This window comes from Protomyctophum bolini (assembly GCF_963924005.1).
Source record: "Protomyctophum bolini genome assembly, chromosome: 11".
NCBI lineage: Eukaryota > Metazoa > Chordata > Actinopteri > Myctophiformes > Myctophidae > Protomyctophum > Protomyctophum bolini.
The window spans coordinates 36,998,393-37,011,570 of record NC_137872.1 but is presented as its reverse complement, the minus strand read 5'-3'; positions in this window follow the sequence as shown (position 1 = coordinate 37,011,570).

The window sequence follows — 13,178 nt, the reverse complement described above, 5'->3', positions numbered from 1 at the left end:
ACTCCAGAGCAAATACAGTATATGGCAAGTTGGCTAATTCAGTCAGAGATGAGATTCTTCAACAACAACAAAATCACACCTGTGTGAACTGTGTGGTGCAACCAAACCCCCCCACCTCTCTCTCTCTCTCTCATTAGCAGGCAGCAGGCACAGCACTATCCCTCTCTGTTTCTGGCGCCCCCTACTGGTACTAATAAGTCATATACTCGTGCTCATGACCACTGCCACATAGGTGTACACGGACATTGCTGGTTGTAGGAGTGGTTGCACCACTCAAAAAAAAGATCATCTAACGCCTGTATATGCCTCAAAGACGTTTCGGTTTAGCCAGTGTGAAACGTGCACTGGTGAAGGCTGGGATAGCAATAATAATAATAAAATACTTTTATTTGGACTTTTATTAAGTGAGGGCGACACCTCCAAGTCACGATTTATTGAACGGTTTATTTGGACATTGCGCCACAGCGGGCAGAGTGCCCGGTACGGTACAGACAATGATTTAGTTTTTATTATCCAAGTCCAACATCTACCATTATTTATTACGTTGTTGTTTCTTATCCAAATCCTCCCCCATAGTGTGTTTATATATATCAGGGGGGCAGTCAGACAGATATTTTGTGTATCCACTAAGGGAATCGGGACTTCCTGAAAGTTCATATAATGGCCTGTTGTGGCGCTGTCATTGGGCCCAAAAAAACCCATAGCTCCATAGAGGCCCATGTATTTGGGCCCAACTTCACCTAGACTGTATTGCCTTAATAAACATGGTCATGAATACTTTCTGCTTCCAGTCACTAGTGTAAAGTCTCATTTCTCATGTCATATTATTATTTTTGGAAAGTTATGGTCCCATTTATTAAAAACATACCATAAAGTCGCGTATGTTCTGAGGGGCGTGGCTACCGTTACAGTCTATGAACGGGAGCCACCCCCCAATAAAAACCAACGAAGAGTAAGGGGGGGAAGTACGTATACGCTTAAGAACCTAACCTAATATCTATCTAAGGAAACAATATGTGTATACACTATGGAGTACTATACAGTATGTGCTATTTAAGTTACATAAGTTGAGCCTATGCATACGCCTGTAGGAGGTCGAGGCTATAGGTCAAGTGCTACAGTACGTGGGCTAAGATGGAGTCTGAAGAGGTGTGTTTTCAGACTGCGGTGGAACACTGGGTCTGCAGTTCTTATTGCAATGGGAAGTGCATTCCATAGTTTTGGAGTCATGCAGAAGGGAGAAGAGTTCTGAGTTTGGGACGTGTGGAGCGTGAGTTTGCAGTTCTAATTGCAATGGGTAGTTCATTCCATGCCATGGAATGAACTATACCCATTGCAATTAGAACTGCAAACTCAGTCCCAATCTTCCGCCGTATATAGTCTGAAGACTAGCCGTATATATAACCTCTTCAGACTCCACGAGCACTTGCCAAGTTGCCGTAGCACTTGCCCTAGCCTTGACGACCTTGCAGACCTTGCCTTTGCAGGCAAAGGCAAAAAAAATAATAATTTAGATAGCATGTTATGTAGACAATGTTATTCTACTTTTAGACGGATGATAGGTTCTTGGTTGACTAAATGACAAATTCTATGCAACGAAACTGCATATACCTCGTGTTGTTCTTGTGTAGGATAAGCCTATACGTTGACCCTATTTTTGAGGGGCGCTATAGCCCCTCCTAATATGTCCAGCTTTGAGGGTTTGTGTAAACACAAACATTGAATGCCATTGACATTGAATGGCCATTTTTATTATTTGTTATTTGTGTAAACACAAACGTTGAAGACAAAAGTGCGATTGGCCAGAATGAGATGACGTATGAGGATAAGAGCGCCCCTCACTTCACACGGGTGTGATTACAGTGCACATTATACACTCCAGTGTGAGCGCTGCGCTGTCAGTCAACAGGAAGCCTTGCATTGTGAATGATGCTTGCAGGCTGGACATTGTTTATGTGTTTCACTGTCTTGTTGCAGGTGAGAACGTTTGCCCCACCGAATTCATATTCGACACACGCGTTCCACACCCCCACAGGGAGTGCAGTGCCCGGTATCGAGTCGGTCGGACCCACGGTTCTCCAGAACCACCACAAAAGGCTCTGCTCAGGCTCTGCCAGTGGGCCTCATCAGCCTCTGCCTCAGCCAATTGATTGATTGCCATGGCAACCCCACACCTGACAATTGATTATAGCCTACTTAACCAGTCCCCTTTTCACAGTCAGTCAATTTACCCTCTTCAGGGTGTTCTTCAGACACATGCAGAATCAGATACAGAGATCTCCATCTCCATGTGGGACACAGACAGACTGTTAAAACGGGTAATATGACAAGTTGACAACGGGTATTATTAGGTTCCCAAGTTGCATCGTTCTCAAGTAGGCCAGTAGCCGACGGGCACATATACATGTCTACAGTAGTATCATAAAGTGGGTTAACGTAGACACATGAAGTAGCATACACGCCATACAGTATAACCAGGGGATATGTTTATGGAGGAAAACCTGGCCGTTTGTCTCCATATTTTCTTTGTTTTGGTGTAGTTAGCTTAGCACTGTTAGAAGCTAAAGCTAACATAGTGACTGAGGAGGGAGGCCCCAAGTTCCCAGCTGTTATTAATGCAACAATTCCAACTCACTGTAATGGTAATATGCTATTTTGGAAACAGAACTATTTGGTGTATGTTTCGTTATATGGTTTAAAATGAATTTGTAATTAATTTATGTGATGTATTATTCTGTTTTGTCCAGTTAGTAGTAGTCAGTCAACAGGGAAGCCAACATTGTGAGTGCAGGCCAGACAGAAAGTGTCTTAATACATTTTTTTATGTGTCCTTTGAACTTCACGCAATAGTCCTGCTCCTGAAACGCCATTTAGAGGACAATAAAACATGAGACATGACATCTATATTATCCATGCAGCGCTGTGCGTGTCACTACGTTGTTCCGTGCAGGGCCTCCGGAACCGCGATAAGGAATGGTATATACTGTCTGAGTGATGTAATGCATGGGAACATGAAATCTCTATCTAAGTCTGTCTTTAGAGAACTGCTGACAGAGTTAGCAGGACAAGAGGAGTAATAGAGCTCTTTCATCTGGTGCCAGCAGTCAAGAGCCCATTCTAGTTCTTTCTAGAATGGGCCTGAAGAACAGCCATTTAAGGCCATGTGTAGTGGGTATTGTAGTAGATTTTGTAGTATTGCGTTTCCCTGTTTCTTAGTTGCTGTCTATAGAGTTGATCTTACTATTTGTACCTTTATTTTGTAGTATTGTTTTGTGTCTTCCTGTCTGCCCCTGTAGTTCTGTACCTGCCTTGTCTAACCCTGCTGCTGTGATTAGTCTTGTTTCCCACCTGTGTCCCCTTAGTCCCCCAGCCAATCCCTGTGTTGATTTGTCAGTTGTTCACCTGTGTCTAGTTGGTCTTTGTCTACTTGTCTGCCCTTGTGTTTTCACTTCCTTGTTCAAGAGGGAGACGGGAAAAGAGGAAAGGGGGAATGAACATGATGACTGTATCTGTTATGGACAAGACACGTTTCCTAGCCTTTGTAGCTATGGTAATAAATAGCTACAAAGAGATGGTAATAAAGATGGTGTTGGAAGCAGGCAGACGATTCCTAAATGCGGGGGTGGATATCATATCACTGGGGAAGATCTGGACTGAGCTGAGGGAAGATTTCACATAGACTCAGAGTTAGGGTTTGGGTTAATGGATAATGGGATGGGATCACAAATGGCCGTGGACTTTTACGCTTTTTTTTTGTTTGTTAGATAAGATAGTAAAGATTATGCTTGATCCATAATTTGGATCAGAAGGTGGCGGTAATGCACCAAAATCTGGATGCCAACCACCGTTTAAACACAAAGAAGAAAAGAAGAAGAATAAGTCCCTTGTTCGTTGGTAAATTTAAGTCACAGTATTTAGTTATAGCTTCTGTATTTTCCAAGTTCCCTAGTATTTTCTCTGTGCTCCTAGTACTAGGCCCTGCATCCAATCTATATGCCAAACACGACATTGGGGAGGTACACTCTAACCACAAGGCCACTGAGCTGTATACACTAACTACAGCAACACACAAAAGTATCAAAAGTAGCTGATTTGCAAGCTCAAATCACGGCCACACGCGCCTGTGCACGGTGCATGATGCACGGGCACACACACACACACACACACACACACACACACACACACACACACACACACACTCAATTCAATACGCACACACACACACACACACACACACACACACACACACACACACACACACACACTCAATTCAATACGCACACACACACACACACACACACACACACACACACACACACACACACACACTCAATTCAATACGCACATGTGCACACACACACACACACACACACACACACACACACACACACACATCCTTTACGTGTGAAGACATTTGATGCTCGGATACATTTCCTTCTTTTCTTTTCCCTTGTCTGTCCATTGTCCAAACCAGTGGTGGTCTGTCGATCACATCGCAGTGCCGTTGGATATGGTGCCTACTCAATACAAGGAGTTTGGCCACTGAGGCAATCATCGCCCTGATCAGGGGATCCCACCATGCTTGCTCAAAGGAAAGTCGATCGGACTTGAAAGGTTCGCCTATAAACGAAAAGCGCATTGATCTAAGTGCGTAGTGATCCTTTTGTCTATTCCTTCCCACACTAGTGAAAGCCTCAGCGTTTGTTTATCCATGTGAAACTCGGAGGGTGTTGAAATGGAACCAAATGGACCCGGTTAAGGGTCCATTTTGGTTCCATTTGTACACTCCCTGAGTTGAATGAACACTGAGGATTTGTCAGTGACAGAGGAGCTGTCCAAGCGCTATCCCACCCATTTTGACCTGAGATCAGATTCTAAAAATGTCTTCTACATCCTGGCAGTTTTCTGAAAAAGCTATGTTTCTTCGTTTCTTCGATTTTTCAAAAATAGCAGACCTACAAGCTCGTGACGCGGCGCTATGAGCTTGTTGATCTGCTATTTTTCAATAACTAAAGCATAACATAATGCTAACACCAAAAGGGGTTCCCGCCTATATCGGTATAGAGAACATTTGAAGTCATTAGTTCTCATTGAAAACAAGGCTGTGTTGTTTTCAACGAGGAAATAGTGACTCCAAAATGTGCTCTATACCAATTGGTTGACCAGACTTCTATTGTCTAGGATTGTCCAGTCCATACATTCTATTGTCCGATTGTGCAGGATGGAACACTAAAAAGGTTGTTCTGTTGTCATTGTTTATAAAGCTCTCAATGGTCTCGCACCCAATTCCTACCTATGACTTCAGGTCTTCCACTGCTGGCCTGCTCGCTGTGTCTAAAAAAATGGCAACCAAAAAATACAGTGAAGCATATTTTAGCTTCTATGGGCCGTCGGCATGGAACAAACTCCCACTGTACCTTCGACAGGCAGCCTCTGTAGACATTTTTAAAGCACAGCTCAAGAGACCCACTTCTACACTCTTGCTTTTAATTGATCTTTTACATTTTTTGTCCTCACTGTATTGCATTACTGCCATTATTTTTGATGCCTTGCTTTTCTTTTCTTTCTTTCTCCATTGCTCTGTAAAGCACTTTGAGCTGCATTTTATGTCATGAAAGGTGCTGTACAAATACAGTTTTATTATTATTTGATTATTGTCTGTCTAGTCTGTGAAACACTTCTTGTAAGAACACCATCAGACCACCTTACATCACAAAAGGGGAGTAACCAATAATAAACTAACTGAAACTGTATTGTGTATTTACAAAACTAACTAAAACTAAATTAAATTATAGACAAAATGCCCTTAGTTTTAATTTGACAGTTGTGGTTCAGGTGATTCATCTCTAACTGAATACATTTGAAAATGCTATATTTTGTTAAAGATGGGGTGCCGTAAACCTGCGGTATTCTATAAGATATGGGAGAAGTTCTTGGACTTCGTTAAGCGAGGTGATATTGAAGAGGCTTTGGATGTATAGTGGTTAATATAGTCAGCTGTGGGGTGGGGGTAGGGAACTGTGACGGACATTGTGCATTTGTTTGTTTAACTGTATGTTATTTTCGTTTTATTTTTATTTTTGTTATTATTACCGGTATTATTATTTATTTATTTATTTTTGTTCTGTATTTATTGTTGTCAAAACATTTCCTGATAAGTTTTTGTTTGTATTTGTGCTGCCATGGGGATGTGGGGGGGGAAATATATGGCGATTGTTTTGAAATTACCTCTTTGTACTGTAAAGAAAATCAATAAACATATGTTTTAAAAAAAGAAAAACAAAGATGGGGTGATTTTTGTATTTTTTCCATGCAGCTTTTCATGTGTTTATGAGGTGACAGTACTTCATTAGACCCCTCGGTGTGGTTGTCATGCGCAATGATGTCTACCCTTTGTATTTAGGGTTTCTTCCTGGAGGCTGAAACCTTGACAGTCAAACGTGCCAATGGAAAAAAAAAGATATAGTGACATCACAATATCAGAGCCTTATATACAGTATATAGACAGAGTTACGCACACTGCGTTCACTTCATGGGGCTTCAGTCCAATGGCGGCTCTCCTACATAGACTTCTATTGAGCATGCAGAGACAGACAACCATGGGACAAGTCCTGGGCCCGAAGTATAGGCAGAAATGCATTGGACTCAGGCAACAGCCCAGCTGTAATGATCTCAAATCCCTTTATTTTAGATTGTTTTGTAGCAATCGTACAACATAAACATTAAAGACACTTTAGTTGTCTCTGTACAATACTTTAAAACAGTTGTCATGTTGCACACATGCTTAAAATCGCTCTAAAATAGCTCTAAAATAGCTCTGTTGAAAACAATGTTTTTCCAACTCCAGCTTGTCTCATAGTTCAGGCTGCATGAACAGCGCTCGAGCGCTCGGTTTCTGCCCCCTCAATACCGTAACTCTTCTATTAGATGGCTCTGCACAATAGCATCCCCTCCCGTAACCCCTCCCCCTAGAGTTCTCAAACTCTGCCCGAACCCGACCAGGCCCGACCCGACATTTTAGGGCCGGGCCGGGCCTAAAATGTATGCTAATCATTAGGGCTGGGGCCGGGCCTGGGGCTCCATGAAAAGAATAAATATATATATTGAATTTGTTTAGAATAATAAAAATAATAGTTCTGTTCTGTCTGTTTGTGTATTTATCCATTATGAAGATGGTGCTGACTGGCGTTTCACTTTTTCTCTGTGTAGAGTTCTCAAATTCTGCACAAACCCGTCCAGGCCCGACCCAACACAACGTTTTAGGGCCGGGTCGGGCCTAAAATCTATGCTAATTAGTCGGGCCGGGCCTATAGGGCCTGATCAGTTAGGGCCCAGTTGGGGCCGGGCCTTAATTTTCGGGCCCGATGAGAACTCTCATACAACGTGGGTGCGGCTTCAGTTCAGGTGGATCACCACCACCCACCAGCAAACCAGGCATACTTAATGAACAGGTGGGCGTGTCCACATTAAAAACTACATTTTAACAAATACTATACACATTTTTTGAAAACATTCTTCCTCATGAAAAAAAATCACGGCACTCCGTCTTTAAGCTTTCTATTACACAATACGTACCTTTTCAATCCTGCCCCTATACAACCCAAAGTATAAAAAACTAAAACTAGTAATAAAAACAAACAAAAAACAAACATAATGCTTAAAACTATTAGCATTAGCTAGCAAGAAATAACTAGCAAATCCTCTCTAAAAAACGAATTAAATAAAACTAACTGAATTAGAAAAATCAGACCTGTCTGAAGTGAGTGGTGCAACAGCTCCCCCTGTTGGTACCCTAAACACAGGCACATACAGACATATAGGGATGGACATAAAGACATTGCTGTTCCTTGGAGTGGTTGCACCACAAACAAACAAAAAAAGATATAAAGGCTATATAATTATTCAAAACGAACTAAAACTAAAGTAAAATGAAAAGTCCCAAGCTATTGTATAACCTTGGAAGTAAAGTAACAGGAGTGTTCCAAGGACCCGGCAGGCTGACAGGTGTCCTCCAAGTCGCCATGCGGCCACGTTGTTTATCGATGTTTTCCTTCTGCAAATATTGATCGTCTGCAACAACTCAGATTTGGACCTCTAGAGATTTGTTTGCTGCTGTATTCTGACTTATGTGCTTTCATTTTGATTTTGAACTATACATCAACAAAAAGGTGGACACAGACAGACAGACAGACAGACAGACAGACAGACAGACAGACAGACAGACAGACAGACAGACAGACAGACAGACAGACAGACAGACAGACAGACAGACAGACAGGCAGGCAGGCAGGCAGGCAGACAGACAAATAGTGCAGATAGATGTTGTTTACTTGTTCACATTTGTTTTTGTTATTATTGTTTTTCTTGACCACAAATGTTAAGAATATTATTTAGAAAAATTGTTTGATGCTAGTATTGATCTACAAGCTCATGCCGCGCTATATGAGCTTGTAGATCTGCTATTTTTGAAACATTTGTTTTTCTTGACCACAAATGTTAAAGATGGAGTGCCACCCTAAAACATGATCATCAGGTACCTATTATTACAATATAAGGGGTGGTGATGGGTGGTGATCCACCTGAACTGAAGCCACACCCACAGCTGTAGTTGTATGATAAAGGGGGAGGGGCTGATAGTGTGATGTCACTATATTACTGTTAACACACCATTGCACATAAAAACAACTCCAGGGTGTCTAATGAAGTACTGTCACCTCATAGACACATGAAAAACTGGAAAAATACAAAAATTGCGGCACTCAAATATTATTTAGATTGCATATTGTTTGATGCTATAGTGTTGATGTTTTGACCCAGGTATCCTAGTTTAAGCACAATTTGATTTGCGTATGTGAGCATTTACTTAATCTCTCTGTTAAGCATTGTTATGCTTTAGCTGTTGAACAATAGCAGATCTACAAGAACTTGTATAGGTCTGCTGTTTTTGAAAAATCGTGAAAATGTAAATTGAATATATATTTAAAATATGATTTGAATAATATATTATTTCAGAGCAGACGTTTTTAACTGCGGAACAACATATTTTCAGATGGGGGTCGGCGGCCAAATACAGATAATTCTAGGGGTCCTTGACATGAAATAGTTTGAGAACCTGCACTGACAGTAGCCTCGGAAACCCAGACGTTTTTATTTCCAGGGTTACAGAAACGTGGGGTTTTTTCAGAAAACTGTCAGGATTTAGAAGGCATTTGTATAGAATCATCCTCAGGTCTGAAAGGGTTAACCCATTCTGAACGGGAAGCCATTTTGGTGTTAGCACTATGTTAATGCTTTAGCTATTGAAAAATAGCAGATCTACAAGCTCATAGCGCGCCACCGAGTGGCGCGCTATGAGCTTGTAGGTCTGCTATTCTTGAAAAATTGACATTTTTAGAATCTGATCTCAGGTCAGAATGGCTTAATAGAGTTCATGCCATTATCTGACCTTGCACTATATAAGTCCCTGATCTGCACACCTAACTATCCAGTCTCTGCTAAAACGCCTTTAATTGAAATTATAAATTGTAAAAAGAAAAAAGGCAGACCAAAGTCAGTGAGGCTTTCATCACAAGGACTTCAACTCCCAGCACATTCTGTGCTCACCCGCCATTCTACCGGACGTGGTCCTTCCCCCATGAGTTACTACACTATATATAGCGTGCGTGTGTGTGTGTGTGTGTGTGCGCGTGCGCGCGCGCGTGTGTGCGTGCGTGTCTGCGTGTGTGTGTGTGTGTGTGCGCGTGGCGGGGGCTAAACTCTGTGTAACACATTAATCACTCCTGGGGTCGGTCTATTGATCGTCGTCCATGAGGCTGATTTACATGTTGATTCTCAGCTCATCAATAACGGCATTAGGATGCAGCTCTGGCCAGGTGCAGCAGCTCTGGGGGAGAGAGAGAGAGAGAGAGAGAGAGAGAGAGAGAGAGAGAGAGAGAGAGAGTGCAGCAGAGAGACCGAACCTGAATCCTAATTACTTTTATGGGGGGAGGGGGGGGGGGAGTTGAAGGACACCTTGCTGTAGTTGGTATGGTCCTATAGCGCAGGAAGTCACTTTATGATTTATGCTGATGAAAAGTCATTTTTCTTGCTATCATTTTTTTCCACATAATCTCTTCTTTATTGAGAGAGAGAGAGAGAGAGAGAGAGAGAGACACTCGGGTCCTAAACTCCTCTGCGTTTTTGAGGGGCTCCTCCTATCATATGCCCAAGCTTTGTGGTACACAAACATTGGCTTGAGATTGGCTGATCACCCCCCATAGCGATGATTTTATTGGCTGAGCAAAGTACATTATTATTGAAGAGGCAGGAAAGTGAAGACGGCAAAAGTGATTGGCCGGAGTGACCTTTGCGGTGATTTGATTGGCTGAGCACGGAATGTGATGACGATAATATGAGCGCCACCTCACTTCACACAGGTGTGATTTCCCCTCCCCCCCTCCCTCACGGCTATACTTTACCTCCTCCTCTCTTTTAGGGATGCCCTTGGTGACTAATACAGGTAAGGTACTATTAGTTGTTTTTTTATATCCCACTATTTTGCAACCCATTTTTTCCACCCAGTGTTATCTAATGTAATCTTGGGTGCTGCTTCTTTTCACCCGACAGGGGAGAGTTTCCCCGGCCGGACGTATAGCGCGTGGAAGGAACACGATATTCCGACCAGTTCCTTTCCCCATCCATCAAGGGGGGGAGGCAGTTTAGAGACCAGGATTACTACTGCATGTTTTTGTGAGGGTATACCTATACCCTATATAGGGACACGGGGAGAACATGCGAACTCCACGCAGAAGGGCAGAAAGCCCCTTTCGCCAACCCAGGACCGTCTAGCTGTGAGGCGACAGCACTACCGACTGTGCCACCGTGCCCCCCAAAAAAAGGTACTGTTAGTAATAAGTGTAGAGACATTTAAGTTAACGTATATGTACAGTTTATCCTCCTGGAAACCCTCTGGACAAAGCTGGGGTGATTGATTGATTGATTGATTGATTGATTGAAGTATTTATTAACAGTTTGCAGAATTACAGAACATCTCAAGCACAACTCAATACATAAACGACCCAATATAGCACTACACTTGTTTACAAGAGGGTCCACCTTGTTCAATTCATTTAGAGACCTACAAATATAGTTACACTTCTATATAGCAAAAAAGAACAGGAAATCATCATAAAGGAGGTCAAATAAAGGCAAAAGAAAACATTCAGCCGTGATTTGTTTCGGTTCTTTTGCCAGTATTTATTTCATTGATTATATGCTTTGGAGAAAAAAAAACAGCCGTTAATGACTTGTTCGTTTTATGTAAAGCCATCATTTCGGCAACAAGAAAAAGAGTGCTCTGTAAAAGTCTCATGTTTTATGTATTATACTGTTAATTCAGAAGGAGAAGAGATCTGTGTGTGAGTGGTTCTCGTCCCAGCTGGGCACGCGGCCAGCCACCCGGCTAGCCTCCGGAGTTGGTCTGTACTATTAAAACTCCATTTGGAAGCCCTCGAGGCCCCGTTTAATAGTGTTCCTCTGGGAGTTCTGTGTCTGAGGTCTGCTCCTGTCTTCATACATCACCGCGTCACTAACTATTTAGTATTGAAGGAGTTGTTGTCGCGACAGGAGAAACGGCCCGGTTTCCACGCTGACTGACATGCCATTTACTTAATGTAAACCATGCAGGGAAGTGTGAAGGTGACTGTGTGATGATAGGAGACAAACAAATAATTACAAAGAAGAAAAACAACAAAAGAAAGTGTTGTAACCTGCCTTTTGTTTCCTTGTTCGGCGCAAATGTCTTTGTTTGTTGTCATGATTTGTCACAACTCGAGTTGGCTTTGTACGAGGCTTAAAAGGTCTTTAAATGAATACTTTTTGAAAAGTCTATGAGGGAAATGAACGGGGAATCATTTCCTGGGGGCGGGACTGCCACGCTCTATTCAGGGATGGGACGATATGAAAATGACGATTATTGTGGCAAAGATAATTTGTGATTAACAATATTATCGCGCGTCAGTCAATATGCTTAAAACCTTAAATGCCGCTTTTAACCACTTGAGCCCCCAGCATCCCTATTCTGGGGGGAACGTTCATCGTCAAAATATAGCCGATCTATACAAGCTCACAACGCGTTGCCTCGTTTTGAGCTTATTTTGGCGAAATGTGGTCTTTCCAGTTCTGTTTTATCAAGTGAAATAGGGTTTAAGTGGTACTGAATTTGCAGCTCAACAAAAGCTAATTCATCCTAGTGTATGATGGAGTACAATTTCACGATAAATTGAAATCTCCACGATATGATTCGCGATAAACTTGTGCAATACTCCTTTACCGGAGGCACTCGTTTGTCTGACATGTTGGCTCATCATACTGCAAAAACGTGACGTGATCGGGTTAGCCAATCAGGGAAGCCGGTGCCAATCAGGCCGACTAAAATAAGCTCAAAATATGTGTTTTGTGATACTTTTACGTTTGGCTCGTAAAATACATTTTAAGGTCCATACTTTTGTACTGATGTCAACAGCAATGGAGTGCGTCATCGTGAATGCTAGCTGCGCGCACCCTCGCCCACTGTATCTGTTTCTTTCTATCGCCTTTATCTCCAATCCCTGGGAAATCTTGGTGGCTAAAAAAACATTTAGACAGTTAGGAGGTTTCTTCTGTCTCTCTGCGTTGTGTGGAAAGGACAGACGGACCCAGAACTCTCTTTGGAGACAACAATTTATTCTGACAGGGAATAACAACAGACACGTCTCCACGTTATAGTTCTTAGTGCAAGGACTCCTCTCTCGTTCCATGTAGGACATACAGAAGCCAAGAGCGACAGTATAACACAACACATAATAAAAAACGTAACATTATACCTGACAGGGAATAACAACAGACACGTCTCCACGTTATATAGTGTCTGTTGTTCTAGTGCAATGACTCGTCTCTAAACAGAGTTAAACAAGCACCGTATAAATCAGTACAATTCTTATTTTGTTATACATAGAAAAACAAAGACACCCACCTCGTTCCATTGCGGAAATACAGAAGGAAGAGGTGTGTCAGGGCATGTCTACGGGGGGGGCAAGGAGGAGACTTAAAGGAGCTGTGTGACCTCTAATGCACTACATGTATTCTTATACACATGAACCATGGAGAATTAAGTCAGGTAGAAGCACTTATTTGTATCATATGTTGTGTAATTATATAAC